General features: G+C 36.1%; 1 protein-coding gene and 1 pseudogene across 2 annotated transcripts in view; both read left to right on the forward strand.

Annotated features, from left to right (window-relative positions):
* LOC127554392 (uncharacterized) overlaps window positions 1–18,913 on the forward strand; it is an 804,883-nt gene that overhangs the window by 308,708 nt on the left and 477,262 nt on the right. The gene's annotated exons all lie outside the window — the stretch shown is intronic.
* On the forward strand, window positions 16,130–16,694 carry LOC127553410 (proline-rich nuclear receptor coactivator 2-like; annotated as a pseudogene).

Here is an 18,913-nt window from a genome sequence, read left to right on the forward strand (position 1 = left end):
TCACAGCAGGAGGAATTAGGTTATTCCACATCTCATGACCCTCCCCCCTCAATTAACCTTTCATGGGTGGAACAAGGGGGAGGAAGAGAGACAGAAACACAGTCAGCTTCTCCTGTAAAGCAGAATTTAACAAGATTAGAAAAAGCATTAATTAAGGCAAAAAATGAAGGAGAAGATATATCTGATTTTATAAATGCATATCCTGTGATTGAAGAGCTCAACTCCTCAGGTCAAAAAGACAGAAAATACACTCCTTTTAATTTGGAAAAAATTAAAGATTTGAAAAAGGGTTGCACTCTTTATGGGGCTACATCATCTTATGTGAAGATGTTACTAGATAATTTGTCTTATGAAATCTTAACCCCAAATGACTGGAAATCCATAGCAAGAACATGTCTAGAATCGGGACAAAATTTATTGTGGCTTTCGTACTTTCATGAATTATGTAGGATTCAAGTCCATTGCAATACGCAAACAGGAGCTATTGTACAAGTTGATCCAGTCTGCTATCCGTCTCCTCTTTACGGGACAGTTCATCCCATTCACATTTAAAATTAAAATTACTAATTCTGTATTTCCTGCCATCCTAATATCCCCAGATTATACTTTTCTTTTTCTTGCCCTCCTTCCCGTCTTCCCTAGTATTAAACTTATTGGTCCCACTTGTGTCACACAGCTCTTCCTCTTTAGAATCCCTCTCTCCCCCCTTTGAATCCCTTTCCCTTTCGTGTACCCTTTCCTTATCACTCTTTTTCCTTTTCCCTTTTCCTCTCCCACTTTTTAATGTAGTGAATGAAGAATCTCTGTAAAATAAATATATCAATTATTTTCTCTTTGAGCCAACTCTGATGAGAGTAGGATTCACAAAATATTTCTCCCCTCTCTAAGTTCCCTCAGATATGATAGGTTTCCTTTGCCTCATAGTCACATATAGTTTCCCTCTTTCTATCTCCCCTTTTCCCTTTTTCTGACACTATCCCCTTTCCATTTCTACTTCCTTTTTTATATTGGTTAAATCAAATTATAATATGATTTTTATGTATATCCACAACAGAAATACAGTTCTCAAGAGTTCCTTTTATCTTTTTCTACTTCTCTTGAATCCTGTTGTTGATCAAATTTTTTGTTTAAGTTTGGGTTTTTTTCCTTAGAAACAAATGGAATTCCTGTTTCATTAAATGTCCATCTTCTTCCATGGAAAAAAACATAGTCAGCTTAGATGGGTAGTTTATTCTTGGCTGCATTCCAAGCTCTTTTGCCTTTTGGAATATCTGATTCCAGGCCCTTTGATCCTTTAATGTTGAGGGAGCCAGATCTTGTGTGGCCCTTTTTGTAGCATCTCGGTATTTGAACTGGTTTTTTCCTGGCTGCTTGGAAATTTTTTTCTTTAGTCTGAAAATTCTGAAGTTTGGCCACAATACTCCTCGGAGTCTTTATTTTAGGGTCTTTTTCAGAAGGTGTTCAATGAATTCTTTCAACAACTATTTTACCTTCTGGTTGTATTACTTCTGGACAGTTCTCTTTGATGATTTCCTGTAAAATAATATCTAGGATCTTTTTCTCATCATAATTTTCACGAAGTCTAATAATCCTCAAATTAACTCTCCTAGATCCATTTTCCAGATCTATTGTTTTTCCAAGTAGATATTTAACATTTTTTTTCTGTTTTTTCATTTTTTTGGTTTTGCTTGACTGATTCTTGATGTCTCAATGAATCATTCATTTCTCTTCGTTCAGTTCTGATTTTTAATGAGCTATTTTCTTCATTAGCTTTTTTTTTTAACATCTTTTTATATATGTCCAATTGAGTTTTTAAATGAGTTATTTTGCTCTGTGGAAATTTTTTCCATTTTTTTCCAATTCACAATAAGTATCAGTCAGGATCTAGCTGCTTCTACATTAAAGGATCAAAGGCCTTGGAATCTGATATTCTGAAAGGTAAAAGAACTAGGAATGCAGCCAAGAATAAACTACCCAGCAAAGCTGAGTATTTTCTTCCATGGAAGAAGATGGACATTCAATGAAAGAGGTGAATTCCATTTATTCCTAATGAAAGAACCAGAGGTAGACAAAAAAGTGACCTCCAAATACAGGATTCAAGAGAAGCATAAAAGATAAAAAGAACTTTTGAGAATTGTATTTCTGTTAGGGCATACATAAATAGTGTGTTGTATAATATCATTTTACTGTTATAATAAAAAAAAAGGGGGGGAGTAGAAGTGGAAAGGGGATAGTACCAGAAAAAGGGGAAAGGGGAGATAAAACAGGGAAAATACATCCCACGAAGATATAAAATCTGGGCTAGCTCCCTGGAGGCCTCAGGAACAGTCAGAGTCAGGATAAGTAAAAGTCCTTGGTCTTTAGAGAGAGAAGTTAAAGAGACAGACAAACCTCCATGAAGCTGGCCACCAACTTCTCTTCTCCTGGTCCTGTCCCAAAGTGAAACCTAGCTTGTTTCACCCCACCCTCTAATCCTTGCCTAGGATTATCTATATTCACCAAACATTGAGTAAACACCAGTGGTAAGAAGGGCCATTTTTCCAGACATATGCTAATAGAGTCATTGTTGAATAGATAATTAGTCTTAAGATAAGACATTAAGAATCAGTCAAGCAAAACCAAAATGGAAAAACAATTATGCTTGCCTGATTCAAGCATAACTTTTAAGCATTTCAGCCCTTTACACAAGGAGGCAAAGGAAACCTATCACATATGAGGGAATTTAGGAAGAGGGAAGAACATTGTGCTAACTTGATATCTCATTTCCAGAAATAATACATTTGCGTAGGCTCTCTCAGGACTAGTGGAGAAAAGGGAAATAGAATTCACCTTTAAAATCATCAAAAAACAGGAAAGATGCGTGGAACATTTTAGCCAATGCACAGTTTATAAGTTATGAACAATCTTACAAACAGACTGAAAGGAAAAGTTCAAGAAAGAAAGTACAAGTCAGACTCCCCCAAGATTTAGCAGCTTGTTCTTCTAAAGAATTAATTTCTTGGTATCCTCTAGTGTCAAGGGATATTAGGATTATAATGGAAAATAAGTTATTCAGGAAAACTGAATACCTAAAAGAGATAGCATCAATCTGTAATGAAATAGAGGACTGCGAAACATACCTGATGAAAAGACCAGAGAAACAAAGAAATTTTGAATTACAAACTGAGAACATCCAAAAGATCTATTAAAAAAATAAAGAAGAAGAATAACATGCAAAATTGTTCTAAATTAGTAATCTGAGAAAAGTAAACAAAAAGCCATTAAAGTTCCACCTTCATATTCATAAGATTGGCAAAGCTGAGAAGAAAAAACAATGACAAACACTGGAGGGTAAGTGGAAAAACATGTACATCTAAAGCACCTTTGATAGAACATGAACTGTTTCCCATTCTGAGAAGCAGTTTGTAAAGTAGGTGAAAACATTTTGAAAGACTTAGCAACTTTGGTTAGCACAGTGATCAATCATCATTCAAGAAGTCTTATAATGAAATATGAGATGAGAGAGTAAATTTAAAAGGAGAGAGATACTGTTTTTTGGGTCATGCTGGACCACAGGTATTTATTTAGAATGTTTGTAATTATTGTCTATAATTTCTTAATAACATTTTTGTAATTAAGCTTAGAAAATTGGATTATGTCCTATCATAAAAGAATTTTAGAAATTTTGGAGTCTTTTTTCGTGTGTGGCTTCCAAAAACTATTCCTATATGTTATTTGGTGTATCCTTATTAATTATTTTGAATAGAGAGAGAATGTTGAGCCCTGGAAAATAGACCATCCCCTGCCTTTGAGGCATGGATAATAGGCCAAAGGCACCCTCTCCTTCTTGCAATTAGATCTGGGAAAATTAAGTTCAGACAAAGGCTCTAAACCTTGAGACCCCAACCCCCCCCCCATACCAATGTGTCACAACAAAGAATAGCAAAGAAAACAGTGTCCAAATGCCCCCCTGTCTGTCTCCATCTTTTTCTAAGATTACCAGATAGGTCCTTGCCTCCCTTATCTCCTGGTCTGAATTATGGTTCCCATCTTTTTAGGTCAAGTTTACTTCTCTCGCCTTTGAAGTGTTTCCAAAAAGATAACAACAGTTGCCAGATGTTAGGCTAACTGTTGGTTCAATTTCTGCATCCTGCTTGTAAACCCTAGTTAGTTAAAACTCTCCATTATAAAGTTCTGCTCCTCAGTTTTTCTGTACCATGTACTTTGGAACACAGTCCCATGTGATCAGCTGGCTTATGAAACTCTTCACTTAAAAGTAAACCAATCTTTACTCATCTCAGTTTCTCCAATAAAACTTCCTGACAAACTAAAACAAGAGTTAATTATAGGTGGGTGGCTAGGATAGAAAAGATTATAAATATGATGAAAAGATGCCTGAGATGGGAAACCAGTTAATTGCAAATATCTGGAAAATATTATGGGACACCATGGATGAGGTATTTTTTTCTATATACCTGCAGAGGACACAATTGGGAAGTATGAGTAAATGTTTTAAATAACATTTTTTAATATTTTGAACAAAAATTTTCAATAATAAAATGGCTATTTTATAAGGCAATGATCTGAATGTCCTTATTCTGTCAGAAGCTGAAGAGAATTATGTCAAGAGATATTGGCAAAAAAGAATTTTGTGTGTGGAAGAAGTTGAACATAGGACATTCAAAGGCATCTTGAACATAGGATATTCAAAGGCATCTCCAATGTTTTCCTTTGATGTTATCAATTACCAAGGATAGGCAAATGATAGGAAAAGTGTGTTAAATGAGAAGTCTCATGTTATCATGAAAAGAAGAAAAACTATAAATATATGAATCATATATTTATGTATATGACATACTACACTCATATATTCTTAAATATATCCATATATATTTTTATATCTATAGCATATTTCAATATTCTTAAAATCTTATTAGATTTTATACTAATTTTTGTTGGTCATCTTAATATTTGACTCTTCTATGGATCTATTCATGTCTTCTGCTTTCTCTCACCACTTAAAAATAGTAGAGAAGAGAAACTGAAAGAGTAGGATAGAGATAAGAGAAGAGAAAGGAAAAGTGAAAGGATAAAAGAAAAAAGTAAAGGTGAGGGAATACAGAATAAAGAAAGGGAAACAATTCCCAAGTTTTACTTGAAGAATATTGGATTGTGGATACTATGAGAGTTGATGATTCTTGGACTTAATGATTAAAAAAATAATTGTGTTCCTTCCTTCTTTCCATTTTATTTTTTCTAATGACTTTTATTAATCTTGAATCGGCAATATATCATTTATCTCTCTAATATCTGCTTCTCAGTACCACCATTACCATTCCTCCAGTCTCTGTAGCTGTTGTGGACTTGAGAAAACTTCAAAGAGATGGTCACTCAGTCTTCCAATAAAATGTAACCCAATCATAAAGTGGAAGAGATGAACACAAAAGAAAAGTGTAATTCCTTCAGAATTGTGTTACCTGTACAAACAGAAGGACTATGAGGAGATGATTACCAGATAGCAGGATGTATCAGGGAGCATTAATGGAGAGTTTTTAGTTGCCTTTAAAGAAATGGCAATATTTGAAAAGGGACAGAAAAGAAATCTGACTTTCCAGGGGGAGAGAGGCATGTGGAGATCTGATAATGAAAAGTGCAATGGACATTTGGAAAAAGGCAAATAAGGCAGGTTTATTGAAGTCTTAAGTTTTCAGAATGGCATCATGGGGAGTAAGGCTAGAAATACTTGTTGAACAGTCAATCTGTGGAAGGTCTAGAATCTGTTTTTTATTTCACTAGACAGCATGGAAGTATTGTCAGATGTGAGCAAAGGATTGTCAATGTACTTAGTGGGCACAGAACAGTTTCTGGTGTGATAGTAGGACCACTTATTGTCCAAACTCTGAGAAATCTTGCAGAATATCCAGAAGGCTGTTCCATGAAGATACATTCTTATTTTCCTAAGGGACTGTGTTACTTTTAACTTTCAAATTCAAACCATCATAAATTTCTGAAAAGTATCATAAAATGGAAGGTTAATGTACTCATCAGGAAGCAAAGTCATGATCACCAAGAAACAGCAGGAGGTCTCTGAAGGCATCCTATCCCTAAATGCAAGATCATCTTTCCTAGTCTTTCATAACTACTGCTTTTCTCCTTCCCTCATACTTTCATTTATCCCAGAGCTTGTGAATTCTTTCTGGATGACTTCCCACATTCAAGAGTTATTGTATTCCTCTGATGTGGATATATGTGTAGGTGTGTAGATGAATATATATAAACAGGTTTGTATTTATGCTTACATAAAGATATACATGTTAAACTGCAGTGTCCTTGAGGGAGATTGGGGGGAGGGGAAAAAAGGAGGAAAAAAATAAAGTAAAAAGTACACAGCAAAGAACAGAAGAAAAGCTTCAAGGAAGCAAAGATGGAACAGTTCTGAATAAACTGTTCTATTTTTATACACATTTTCTTGAAAAGAAAATTGTTACAAATTCTGAATCTTTTTTTATTGTCTTATACAAATGAGAATGCTTTTATTTCTTTTTCCATTTTCATTACTTTTTTTGTGCATGGTATTATGCTTTAAATAAATATATTTTAAAAGAAAGAAAGGAAAAGATGAAAACAGAAGTCTTTCAATTTGGATCAAAAATCATCATTGGTAATTATGGAAAATATATTTTAGTACTATCAGAAATGACAAAATTATAGATTTCCAAGCAGCCCATGTAAACACTTTTGAATAAATGCAGAAAAGAGAATTCATTATAACAAAAATTGATAGAAATTGAATCAATACTGAAAGATTTCCATTCTCTCATTACCAGTTTTGAAAAAACCCAGCCCAGTGGATAGAGCACCAGCTCTATCAGTCTGGAGGACCCGAGTTCAAATCTAGCCTCTGACACTTAATACTTTCTAGCTGTGTGATCCTGATGAAGTCACTAAAGCGTGATTGCTTCAGCCAAAAAAGAAGAAGAAAAAGAAGACGAAGAAGAAAAAGAAGACAAAGAAGAAGAAGAAGATGAAGAAGAAGAAGAAGAAGAAGAAGAAGAAGAAGAAGAAGAAGAAGAATATACTAGCCCTAACCTAAGAAAAAAAATAAAGTTCGTATAAATCTCTCATTGGCAGAGAGGCTGTAGAATACATAAACTTAACATTGTATACTCTTTTCTTTTTTTTTTTTTTTTTTTTTTTTAAATAAATTTTATTTTATTTAATAATAACTTCGCATTGACAGAATCCATGCCAGGATAATTTCTACACGACATTATCCCTTGCAATCACTTATGTTTCGTTTTTTTCCCCTCCCTCCCTCCTCCCCCCCCCCCCCCAGGATGGCAAGCAGTCCTATATATGCTAAACATGTTGCAGTATATCCTAGCTACAATACATATTTGCAGAACCGAACAGTTCTCTTGTTGCACAGGGAGAATTGGATTCAGAAGGTAAAAATAACTCGGGAAGAAAATCAAAAATGCAAATAGTTCACATTCATTTCCCAGTATTCCTTCTTTGGGTGTAGCTGTTTCTGTCCATCATTTCTCCAATGAAACTCAGTTAAGTCTCTTTGTCAGAGAAATCCACTTCCATCAGAATACATCCTCATACAATATCGTTGTCGAAGTGTATAATGATCTCCTGGTTCTGCTCATCTCACTTAGCATCAGTCCATGTAGGTCTCTCCAAGCCTCTCTGTATTCATCCTGCTGGTCATTCCTTACAGAGCAATAATATTCCATAACATTCATATACCACAATTTACCCAGCCATTCTCCAATTGATGGGCATCCATTCATTTTCCAGTTTCTAGCCACTACAAACTGGGCTGCTACAAACATTTTGGCACATACAGGTCCCCTTCCCTTTTTTAGTATCTCTTTGGGGTATAAGCCCAGTAGAAACACTGCTGGATCAAAGGGTATGCACAGTTTGATAACTTTTTGGGCATAATTCCAGATCGCTCTCCAGAATGGCTGGATTCGTTCACAACTCCACCAACAATGCATCAATGTCCCCGTTTTCCCGCATCCCCTCCAACATTCATCATTGTTTTTTCCTGTCATCTTAGCCAATCTGACAGGTGTGTAGTGATATCTCAGAGTTGTCTTAATTTGCATTTCTCTGATCAATAGTGATTTGGAACACTCTTTCATGTGAGTGGTAATAGTTTCAATTTCTTCATCTGAAAATTGTCTGTTCATATCCTTTGACCATTTATCAATTGGAGAATGGCTTGATTTTTTATATATTTGAGTCAGTTCTCTATATATTTTGGAAATGAGGCCTTTATCAGAACCTTTAATTGTAAAGATGTTTTCCCAGTTTGTTACTTCCCTACTAATCTTGTTTGCATTCGTTCTGTTTGTACAAAGGCTTTTTAATTTGATATAATCAAAATTTTCTATTTTGTGATTGGTAATGGTCTCTAGTTCATCTTTGGTCACAAATTTCTTTCTCCTCCACAAGTCTGAGAGATAAACTATCCTATGTTCCTCTAATTTATTTATAATCTCGTTCTTTATGCCTAGGTCATGGACCCATTTTGATCTTATCTTGGTATGTGGTGTTAAGTGTGGGTCCTTGCCTAATTTCTGCCATACTAATTTCCAGTTATCCCAGCAGTTTTTATCAAATAATGAAATCTTATCCCAAAATTTAGAATCTTTGGGTTTGTCAAACACTAGATTGCTATAGTTGACTATTCTGTCTTGTGAACCTAACCTTTTCCACTGATCAACTAATCTATTTCTAAGCCAATACCAGATGGTTTTGGTGACTGCTGCTTTATAATATAATTTTAGATCAGGTACAGCTAGACCACCTTCATTTGGTTTTTTTTTTCATTAATTCCCTTGAGATTCTCGACTTTTTATTGTTCCATATGAATTTTGTTGTTATTTTTTCTAAATCATTAAAATATTTTCTTGAAAGTCTGATTGGTATAGCACTAAATAAATAGATTAGTTTAGGGAGTATTGTCATCTTTATTATATTTGCTCGGCCTATCCAAGAGCACTTAATATTTTTCCAATTATTTAAGTCTGACTTTATTTGTGTGAAAACTTTTTTGTAATTTTGCTCATATAATTCCTGACTTTCCTTTGGTAGGTAGATTCCCAAATATTTTATGCTATCAACAGTTATTTTGAATGGAATTTCTCTTTGTATCTCTTGCTCTTGGATTTTGTTGGTGGTGTATAAGAATGCTGAGGATTTATGGGGATTTATTTTGTATCCTGCTACTTTGCTAAAATTATGAATTATTTCTAATAGCTTTTTAGTAGAATCTCTGGGGTTTTCTAGGTATACCATCATATCATCTGCAAAGAGTGATAGTTTGGTTTCCTCATTGCCTACTCTAATTCCTTTAATCTCTTTCTCGACTCTTATTGCAGAGGCCAGTGTTTCTAATACAATATTGAATAATAATGGTGATAGTGGGCAACCTTGCTTCACTCCAGATCTTACCGGGAAAGGTTCCAGTTTTTCCCCATTGCATATGATGCTTACTGAAGGTTTAAAATAGATGCTCCTAACTATTTTAAGAAAAGTCCTTTTATTCCTATGCTCTCAAGTGTTTTTATTAGGAATGGCTGTTGGATTTTATCAAATGCTTTTTCTGCATCTATTGAAATGATCATATGGTTTTTGTTTGGTTGGTTGTTGATATAGTCAATTATGTTAATAGTTTTCCTAATATTGAACCAGCCCTGCATTCCTGGTATAAATCCTACTTGGTCATAGTGTATTATCCTGGGGATTTTTCTGTAATCTTTTTGCTAATATTTTATTTAAGATTTTAGCATCAATATTCATTAGGGAGATTGGTCTATAATTTTCTTTCTCTGTTTTCAGCCTACCTGGTTTAGGTATCAGTACCATATCTGTGTCATAAAAGGAGTTTGGTAGGACTCCTTCAATCCCTACTTCTTCAAATAGTTTATTTAGCATTGGAGTTAATTGATCTTTAAATGTTTGATAGAATTCAGATGTAAATCCATCTGGTCCTGGGGTTTTTTTCTTAGGGAGTTGATTGATAGTTTGTTCTATTTCTTTTTCTGAGATAGGAGTGTTTAGGATATTTACTTCTTCCTCTGTTAGTTTAGGTAAGCTATATTTTTGGAGGTATTCTTCTATTTCATTTAAGTTGTCGAATTTATTGGCGTAAAGTTGGGCAAAGTAACTCCTAATTATTGCTCTAATTTCCTCTTCGTTAGTGGTGAGTTCTCCCTTTTCATTTTTAAGACTAACAATTTGATTTTCCTCTTCCTTTTTTTAATCAGATTTACTAAGGGTTTGTCTATTTTGTTGGTTTTTTCATAGAACCAACTCTTAGTTTTATTAATCAATTCAATAGTTTTTTTACTTTCAATTTTATTGATCTCTCCTTTTATTTTTTGAATTTCAAGTTTAGTGTTTGATTGGGGGTTTTTAATTTGTTCCTTTTCTAGCATTTTTAGTTGCAAGCCCAATTCATTGACCTTCTCTTTCTCTATTTTATACAAATAGGCCTCTAGAGATATGAGATTTCCCCTTATTACCGCTTTGGCTGCATCCCATACATTTTGGTATGATGTCTCATTATTATCATTTTCTTGGATGAAGTTATTAATTATGTGTATAATTTGCTGTTTAACCCAATCATTCTTTAATATGAGATTATTTAGTTTCCAATTATTTTTTGGTCTACTTTCCTGTGGCTTTTTATTGAATGTAATTTTCAATGCATCATGGTCTGAAAAGGATGCATTCACTATTTCTGCCTTACTGCATTTGAGTTTGAGGTTTTTATGTCCTAATATATGATCAATTTTTGTATAAGTTCCATGAACTGCTGAAAAGAAGGTGTACTCCTTTCTGTCCCATTACATTTTCTCCAGAGATCTATCATATCTAATTTTTCTAGTATTCTATTTATCTCTTTGACTTCTTTCTTATTTATTTTGTGGTTTGATTTATCTAATTCTGAGAGTGCAAGGTTGAGATCTCCCACTATTATAGTTTTACTGTCTATTTCTTCTTGCAGCTCTCTTAATTTCTCTTTTAGGAATTTAGATGCTACACTACTTGGTGCATATATATTTAATATAGATACTTCTTCATTATTCATTCTACCCTTTAGCAAGATATAGTGCCCTTCCTTATCTCTTTTGATTAGATCAGTTTTTGCTTTAGCTTGATCTGAGATCAGGATGGCTACCCCTGCTTTTTTGCTTCACCTGAAGCATAGTAGATTTTGCTCCAACCTTTTACCTTTAACCTGCATGTATCACCCCGCTTCAGGTGTGTTTCCTGTATACAACATATTGTAGGATTCTGGCTTTTAATCCATTCTGCTAACCGCTTCCTCTTTATAGAGGAGTTTACCCCGTTCACATTTATGGGTAAAATGACCAATTCTGTATTACTTGCCATCTTGATAACCCCGTTTATGCTTTTCTCCCTTCTTACTCCCTTACCCCCTCCCTTACCCCCCTTCCCAGTATTAAGCTTGTGAGCTCCCCTTGCTTCTCACAGCCCCCCTTTTTCAGTATCCCTCCCCCCCTTAGAGTTCCCCCCCCAACTTGCCCCTTTCCCTCCCAGTTACCGTATTCCCTTCCACTTAGCTTATTCCTTCCTTTTTCACTTTTCCCTTCTCACTTTTCAATGAGGTGGGAGAAGTTTCACCATAGATTGAATATGTCTAAAATTCTTCTCTTAATGCCAATTCTGAAAGCAGTAAAATACTCACTATTTTCATTCCTCTCCATTCTTTCTCTCAGATATACTAGGTTTTCTTTGCCTCTTCATGAAATGTAGTACCCCCACTTTCCCTTTTTTCTAGTACAATGTCCTTTCCACAACTATTTTCTAGAACAAGGTATACATGTATTCTTTATACATCTTTACAGCCGAAATATAGTTCCCAAGATTAATCTTTACCTTTTTAGATTTCTCTTGAGTTCTGTGCTTGTAGATCAAATTTTTTGTTAAGTTCTGGCTTTTTCATCAGAAATAGATGAAATTCGCTTATTTCGTTGAATGTCCATCTTCTTCCCTGGAAAAAGATGCTCAATCTCGCTGGGTAAGTTATTTTTGGTTGCATACCAAGTTCCTTAGCCTTTCGGAATATCATATTCCAGGCCCTTCGATCCTTTAATGTGGATGCTGCCAAATCCTGGGTGATCCTTATTGTGGCTCCTTGATACTTGAATTGGGTTTTTCTAGCCGCTTGCAGTATTTTTTCCTTTGCCTGAGGGTTCTGGCATTTGGCCACTATATTCCTTGGTGTTTTGATTTTAGGATCCCTTTCAGTAGGGGATCGATGAATTTTTCAATGTCTATTTTACCTTCTGTTTCTATGACTTCTGGGCAGTTCTCTTTGATAATTTCCTGGAAGATAGTGTCCAGGCTTTTTTTTTCATCATACTTTTCTGGAAGTCCGATGATTCTCAGGTTGTCTCTCCTGGATCTGTTTTCCAGGTCTGTTGTCTTCCCCAGAAGGTATTTCACATCCTTTTCCATTGTTTGATTTTTTTGGATTTGCTTGACTGATTCTTCTTGTCTCCTCGAGTCATTCAATTCCAATTGTTCGACCCTGATTTTCAGTGAGGTATTTTCTTCACTCACTTTTTAAAGATCTTTTTCTAATTGTCCAATTGAGTTCTTTTGTTCTGTCGAATTTTTTTCCATTTCGCCAATTTTGTTTTCCAGTTCACCAATCCTATTTTTCAAGGATTTGGTTTCTTTATCCACTCTCTCTTTAACTGACTTCTCCAGGCTCTTTTGCCAAGCCTCCCTCTCCTTTTGCAGAGCCTCCCTCTCCTTTTGCAGAGCCTCCCTCTCCTTTTCCCATTTTTCTTCTAGCTCCCTTGTGAGAGCCTTTTTAATTTCCTCCATGAGATTCATCTGTGCTGAGGGACATAAGGTCTCCTCCTTCGGGGATTCACCTGGGGACTGTTTGTTTTTAGTCTCCTCAGGGTTTGGAGTCTGCTCTTTATCTGTATAAAAGCTGTCCAGGGTTAAATTCTTTTTCAGTTTCTTGCTCATTCTGTCTATTTATCAAAGACAAACTATCAAAGAACAGAAGGAAAAAAACCCCTTGAATGGAGGCTGCTTTCTTTGGGGGAGGGGCAGGGTATTCGTGAGGCACGGGTCCTACTGTGCTATGGCGCCTGCACGCTGAGATCCGAGCGCTCTGAGATCCGAGCGGGCTAAGACACTGTGGGGGAGGGTTGGCCAGGTCCCGAGAGACTCCAGCTGTTTGGGGTTGTATTCTTCACCCCCAGTGTTTTTAGCTTCTCTGCTGGGCTGCTGACTTGCTCCTATAGCAAAGCTCTCCCCGCAGAGACGGCTGCGATCGCGTCCTACCCCCTCTCCGCTCTACCCGGTTCTGAGCTGCTATCTGTGCTCTGGTTGCAGCTGCTGCCCGCAGACTGCTTCCAAATACCATCCCCGCCCTCGCGCAAAAACAGACCTTTCTTGACGAGTCTCAAGGATGGTTTCTCTTGGTAAGTAATTGTATGGTTTTTTTTTCAGTCGAGCATTAATTCAGAGGCATGAAATGAAATGAATAGTGAGAGAAAAACACGGAGGTTACACAGAAGTGTATTTCCTCTCCGCCATCTTGGCCGGAAGTCTACTCTTTTCAGTTTGATAATTTTTACTGAACTTTTTTTTAATAAAGCATATATGTGTAAGTATGTGTACCTATGTATATCTATGTGTCTATGCATGTTTGACTGAATTTCAGGGAGCTGGCTCAGTGTTGAGAGTGTGGGAATTAATTTGAGAATGGCCATGTTATAGATAATATTTCAATAATTCTAATCTCAAATAGTTCCAGTGATGAATTTCACTAAATTTTCTTTCATATTGTTGAAACTAGTAAAGATGATTTGTTTAAGTAATAATCTTTTGGGGAACAGTGACTATGTATAATATTATTTCCACTATTAAAGAATAACTTAAAAACAGTTTAAAATCCCCCTCCCCATTTAGAATTCTTAATAGAGGGGAATGGCATGTTCTTTCATCGTAAAAGATTTTGATCTTTTAGAATTCCCCCCAAAAGTGCCTTAAAGTCCCATGTATGAAGCCTTGATTTTAAGGACTTTACCATCTCCTTTCTCAATATATGAAACAGTTTTCAGGAGAGGGCTTACAATTAGACTCTAAATAAAACTTCGTGGAACACAAATTATAAATATATCCTTGCATCAGCCAAAAAAAAAAAAAAAAAAAAGATGGAAAAAAGTGAAGGAGAAAAACAGAAGAAATTATGGTGATTTTCAAAATCAAAAGCTCTCAGTCAAGTTTTTGTTTCACCATTGAAAAAAAGTGAAAACAAGTAGTGATAAGAGCAAGAAGCAGAATGTGTAATATTGCTGTATGAATAGAGAAAGGAATAAATATGAAAGAGATATGGAAGAGGTGGAAATGACAAGATTTGGTAACTGATATGCTACTATATAGGTGTAAGGAAGGGAGCAGGAAGAATTATCTATAAATCTGAATGTCAGGAGTTGGAGAAGGTAATTTTGATGTGTAGAGGATGAGATCCATGTGGACATATTCATTCATTCATCTGGAAAGGTTATACTTGGATCGGTTTGGGCATTTTCTATACAGATTTTCATTCCTTGGCAGTTGAAAAGATCTTGTAATGAAGAAAGTCATCTGCACACAGAGATAAGACTGTAGGGACTTACTGGGAATCACAAGAGCATTTTCACTTTTGTTGTTGTTTGAATTTTATATTCCTTCTCAATTTTTTTTTCCATTTTGATCTGATTTTTCTTGGGCAACATGGTGATTGTGGAAATATATATAGAAGAATTGCAAATATTTAGCATATATTGAATTACTTGCCATCCACAGGAGGGTGTAAGGGGAAAGGAGGGAAAAATATTAGAAGACACTTGGCAAGAGTAAATGTTGAAAATAGTTTATGCATATGTTTTGAAAATAAAAAGCTTTCATAATAAAATATAATTTTAAAAATGAGGACAGCAGGATCATAATCCTTGGAAAATATTGAGGTGGCAATAGTTTAAGTGCTTCAGAGAGAGGTTTTGGTGCCACAACTTGCAGCAGAAGGAGGAAGATACAGGTTGAAGAGCTCTGATACTATTCTGTATTTGCAGTAGTTGATAGCTCTGCCAGTCCATTTCCACCTTCTCTGTTCTTTGGTTCCAGGATTCTCGCTTTTCCCAGAAGGGGGATAATAGTCAGAGTTACACTTCATGAACCAAACTTCTTCTAGCTTGTAGGCTTTGACATGACAAAGTACTTTGGAAAGCATTTTGTCTCTGTTATAGACCTGTTCTAAACATTCAGATCTCTGCTCAAAAATTTTGACCTCTAAAGCAATAGGTTTTCTACTATGCTCTCAAGGCTAATCAGGTTCCAGACTAGATCTCCTACATCCAAAAAGCCTTCATTCATCTGAGATGTTAAGAAATTATCCATTTCTCACTTTCTCTGCTCTTTTCAATACCCATCTTTGCAGCAGTTTTTCGACAATACCACCCACATTTGGAAGGCTTTTCTCCCTTCTTGCCCCTTTGAGATATGAAGAAATTGCCTCTAAATTGCTTCTGTTTTTTTCAGAACAACCAAAATTCCTTTGCAAGAATTTCCATACCAGATGATTGTGATTTCAGGAGTGACTTGAGATTTTCCACCAGCTTCTTTCACTTTTCAAGGTCACATCCCTATCACTGATGTGCTGTATAAAGTATCCCATCTAGAACTTGAATAATGTTTGAAGAGTCATGCGTGTCTTTCTTTGAGCAGCACTTTCATTGAGTCAGTCAGTAGGGTTAGGGTCAGTCCATGTACTGATTAGTACTTCTCAGCTTCTTGTTTCCAAAAAGAGTTCGATCTGGTGAAGGGTTCCCAAATATTCTTTCTCTGAGCTCTGAGTTGGCTCTAACCAGGACTGATTCATGCTCATCAAGAGGCTGCCCAGTCATTGTTTGGGGTAGGGGAAGGAGGAGCTTGAGGAAGGTTCTGGGAACTGTAGGAGCAGCCGGTTTTCTGGTCTCAAGTTCAGCGCGATCTGGTCTGTGCGCGCCGCCCGCGCGCTGTTTCTTTAGCAGGGGCCACCGACATCTCGAAGAACTCAGATTCTCTGGGTTTTCTCCCCAGAAGCTGGGAGACTCCGATGCTGAACTCAGCAGATCAGCCCGAGAAAAGGTCCCTCGTCAGACACTAAGGAACAGATCTGGCAGAAAACGACACTTGCCTTCCTGGGCCTGGCAGCAGGGAAGAAGACAAGTGGTGGAAATGTCTGCACAGCAGCCTGAAAGGTAACATAGAAGCTGGAGGTGGCTGGTGGAGAGAAATTTAATATTCCAGTTTCTCGATCTAGAAATGTTAGTAAGAAGCAACAACAGTAACTTAATAGGCAAGAAGAAGGATCAAAGTCCCCAGATGAAAATGGTTCACAAGAAAAAGGGCATTCTTATCTTTCATCTGCAACTGTGTGGCAGACTGTCCAAAGTGGGGGGAAGAATGGGCCTTTCCCAAATAATCAAAATTGCAATTCCAGCTTAGTGAGCTCCAATTTATTTTTGAAATCCCAAACTAATCAGAACTACTGCCCGAGCCAAATCTACTGAGCCTACCAAGTGTTGTACCTTAACCTCCCAGCCACTGGGTTCCAGTTTCCTTCAGTCCTTCTGATAATGGCCTTTCAACTGAAAACCTTACTTCAATTTGAGTTTTGATGTGCAGATTGGTGTTGTTTAAGTGTTTAGGGCTTCAGATATTTGAGAGGACTTAGCTGGGATCTGTTTCTAAACATGGCTAGGGAATATGTCTTTCATCTATATAAAGCAGCTGACTGATTCTAGTGGGCAATATTTGATGTAAAATTTCAACATTTTTATGTGTTTGTGTTTGTGTGTGCACTTGCATGTGCCCACTCATTGTCCTGTAACTAAGGAGAGCGATGGCAGTATTAGATGGCAGTTTGAAATCAGTTATTTGGAATGTTTGGACTTGATGTCTTCTTAATTGAATGGCAGCTCTTCAATTTTGAACTTGAAATAACGGTTTGATTTGGAAAGGATACTATAGCATAAATATAGATGCATAAAATTATATAGGCTATTTTTAGAGAAAGAAATTGAAGTATTATTTGTTTATAGGCAAAAACAGTAGTGCAGTGAACATTTAATGTGAGGTAACAGCAGACTTATTATTTTTGGAAAACAAGCTGAAATCATTTAGCTTTCACTGTGGCAATGGTAAAGGACTGGGTGAACATCAGGCAGTTCTAATCTAATAGCAAACTATTGTAATGTAACTGTAATCATAATGGAATGGCAAACTGTCATATCGAATGTGAGCTTCTGGGATAGATGATTGATAGAAATTCTTCCTTGGCCATGACTGAGATAAAGGTTGGATAAGGAGGGGAATGCTACTCAACAAGGTGGTACCAGAATCAAAAGGACTTATGATTGATGATGACATACAGGGAAGGAGAAAGATTTGGTAGAGCAGAAGCATAGCCCTGCTACATTACTCATCCCTTAGTGGTTACTGGTGGAGGAGATATGTCTGATTATTCTAGGGACACTCATTCTTTGTTGCTCCAAGGTCAGGAATTGCATAGGGGCATTACCTTAGGGACATGTGAACAGACAAAAGTAGTAGTAATATTTTTGGTCAGGAAAATGTACCAAAAATTTTCTTAAAAGATACTGGAATCTTTATTCAGTGTGTGACATATTGACAAAGTGTTAAGAGCTTTCAAAATGCATCAAAGCACTGAAAAAGTGACAAAATTCATCTGGCCTCAAATAGCGGACCTCCATGAGAGTCCTAAAATAGGGTAAGGTTGTAAATGACTTAGGAAGTCATGTTAAATAAATGTAAAGTTTGTAGAATACATAAAATTTTCCTGGCCTTTTAATTAATTTTACTTTTAATTAAAAATTTTTAAATGTAAGATAGTCACAGATTGAACTAAGACATGGCCTACCTAGTTTTAAAGGGATCAACTTTTCTTTTCTTTTGTTCTTCTTTTTTTAATATTTTATTTTATTTTATAATAACTTTATATTGACAGAATCCATGCCAGGGTAATTTTTTTTTTTACAACATTATCCCTTGCACTCGCTTCTGTTCCGATTTTTCCCCTCCCTCCCTCCACCCCTTCCCCTAGATGGCAAGCAGTCCTCTATATGTTAAATATGTTGCAGTATCTCCTAGATACAATATATGTGTGCAGAACCGAGCAGTTCTCTTGTTGCACAGGGAGAATTGGATTCAGAAGGTAAAAAACAAATCGGAAAGAAAAAATTCAAATAGTTCACATTTGTTTCCCAGTGTTCTTTCTTTGGGTGTAGCTGCTTCTGTCCATCATTTATCAATTGAAATTAAGTCTTTGTCAAAGAAATCCACTTCCATCAGAATACATCCTCATAAAATATCATTGTCGAAGTGTAAAGTGATCTCTTGGTTCTGCTCATTTCACTTAGCGTTAGTTGATGTAAGTCTCTCCAAGCCTCTCTGTATTCATCCTGCTGATCATTTCTTACAGAACAATAATATTCCATAACATTCATATACCACAATTTACTCAGCCATTCTACAATTGATGGGCATCCATTCAATTTCCAGTTTCTAGCCACTACAAACAGGGCTTCCACAAACATTTTAGCACATACAGGTCCCTTTCCCTTCTTTAGTATTTCTTTGGGATATAAGCCCAATAGAAACAATGCTGGATCAAAGGGTATACACAATTTGGTAACTTTTTGGGCATAATTCCAGATTGCTCTCCAGAATGGTTGGATTCATTCACTGTTCAACCAACAATGCAGCAGTGTCCCAGTTTTCCCCCATCCCCTCCAACATTCATCATTATTTTTTCCTGTTATCTTAGCCAATCTGACAGGTGTGTAGTGGTATCTCAGAGTTGTCTTAATTTGCATTT

Source organism: Antechinus flavipes, chromosome 3 (assembly GCF_016432865.1).
Source record: "Antechinus flavipes isolate AdamAnt ecotype Samford, QLD, Australia chromosome 3, AdamAnt_v2, whole genome shotgun sequence".
Classification (NCBI taxonomy): domain Eukaryota; kingdom Metazoa; phylum Chordata; class Mammalia; order Dasyuromorphia; family Dasyuridae; genus Antechinus; species Antechinus flavipes.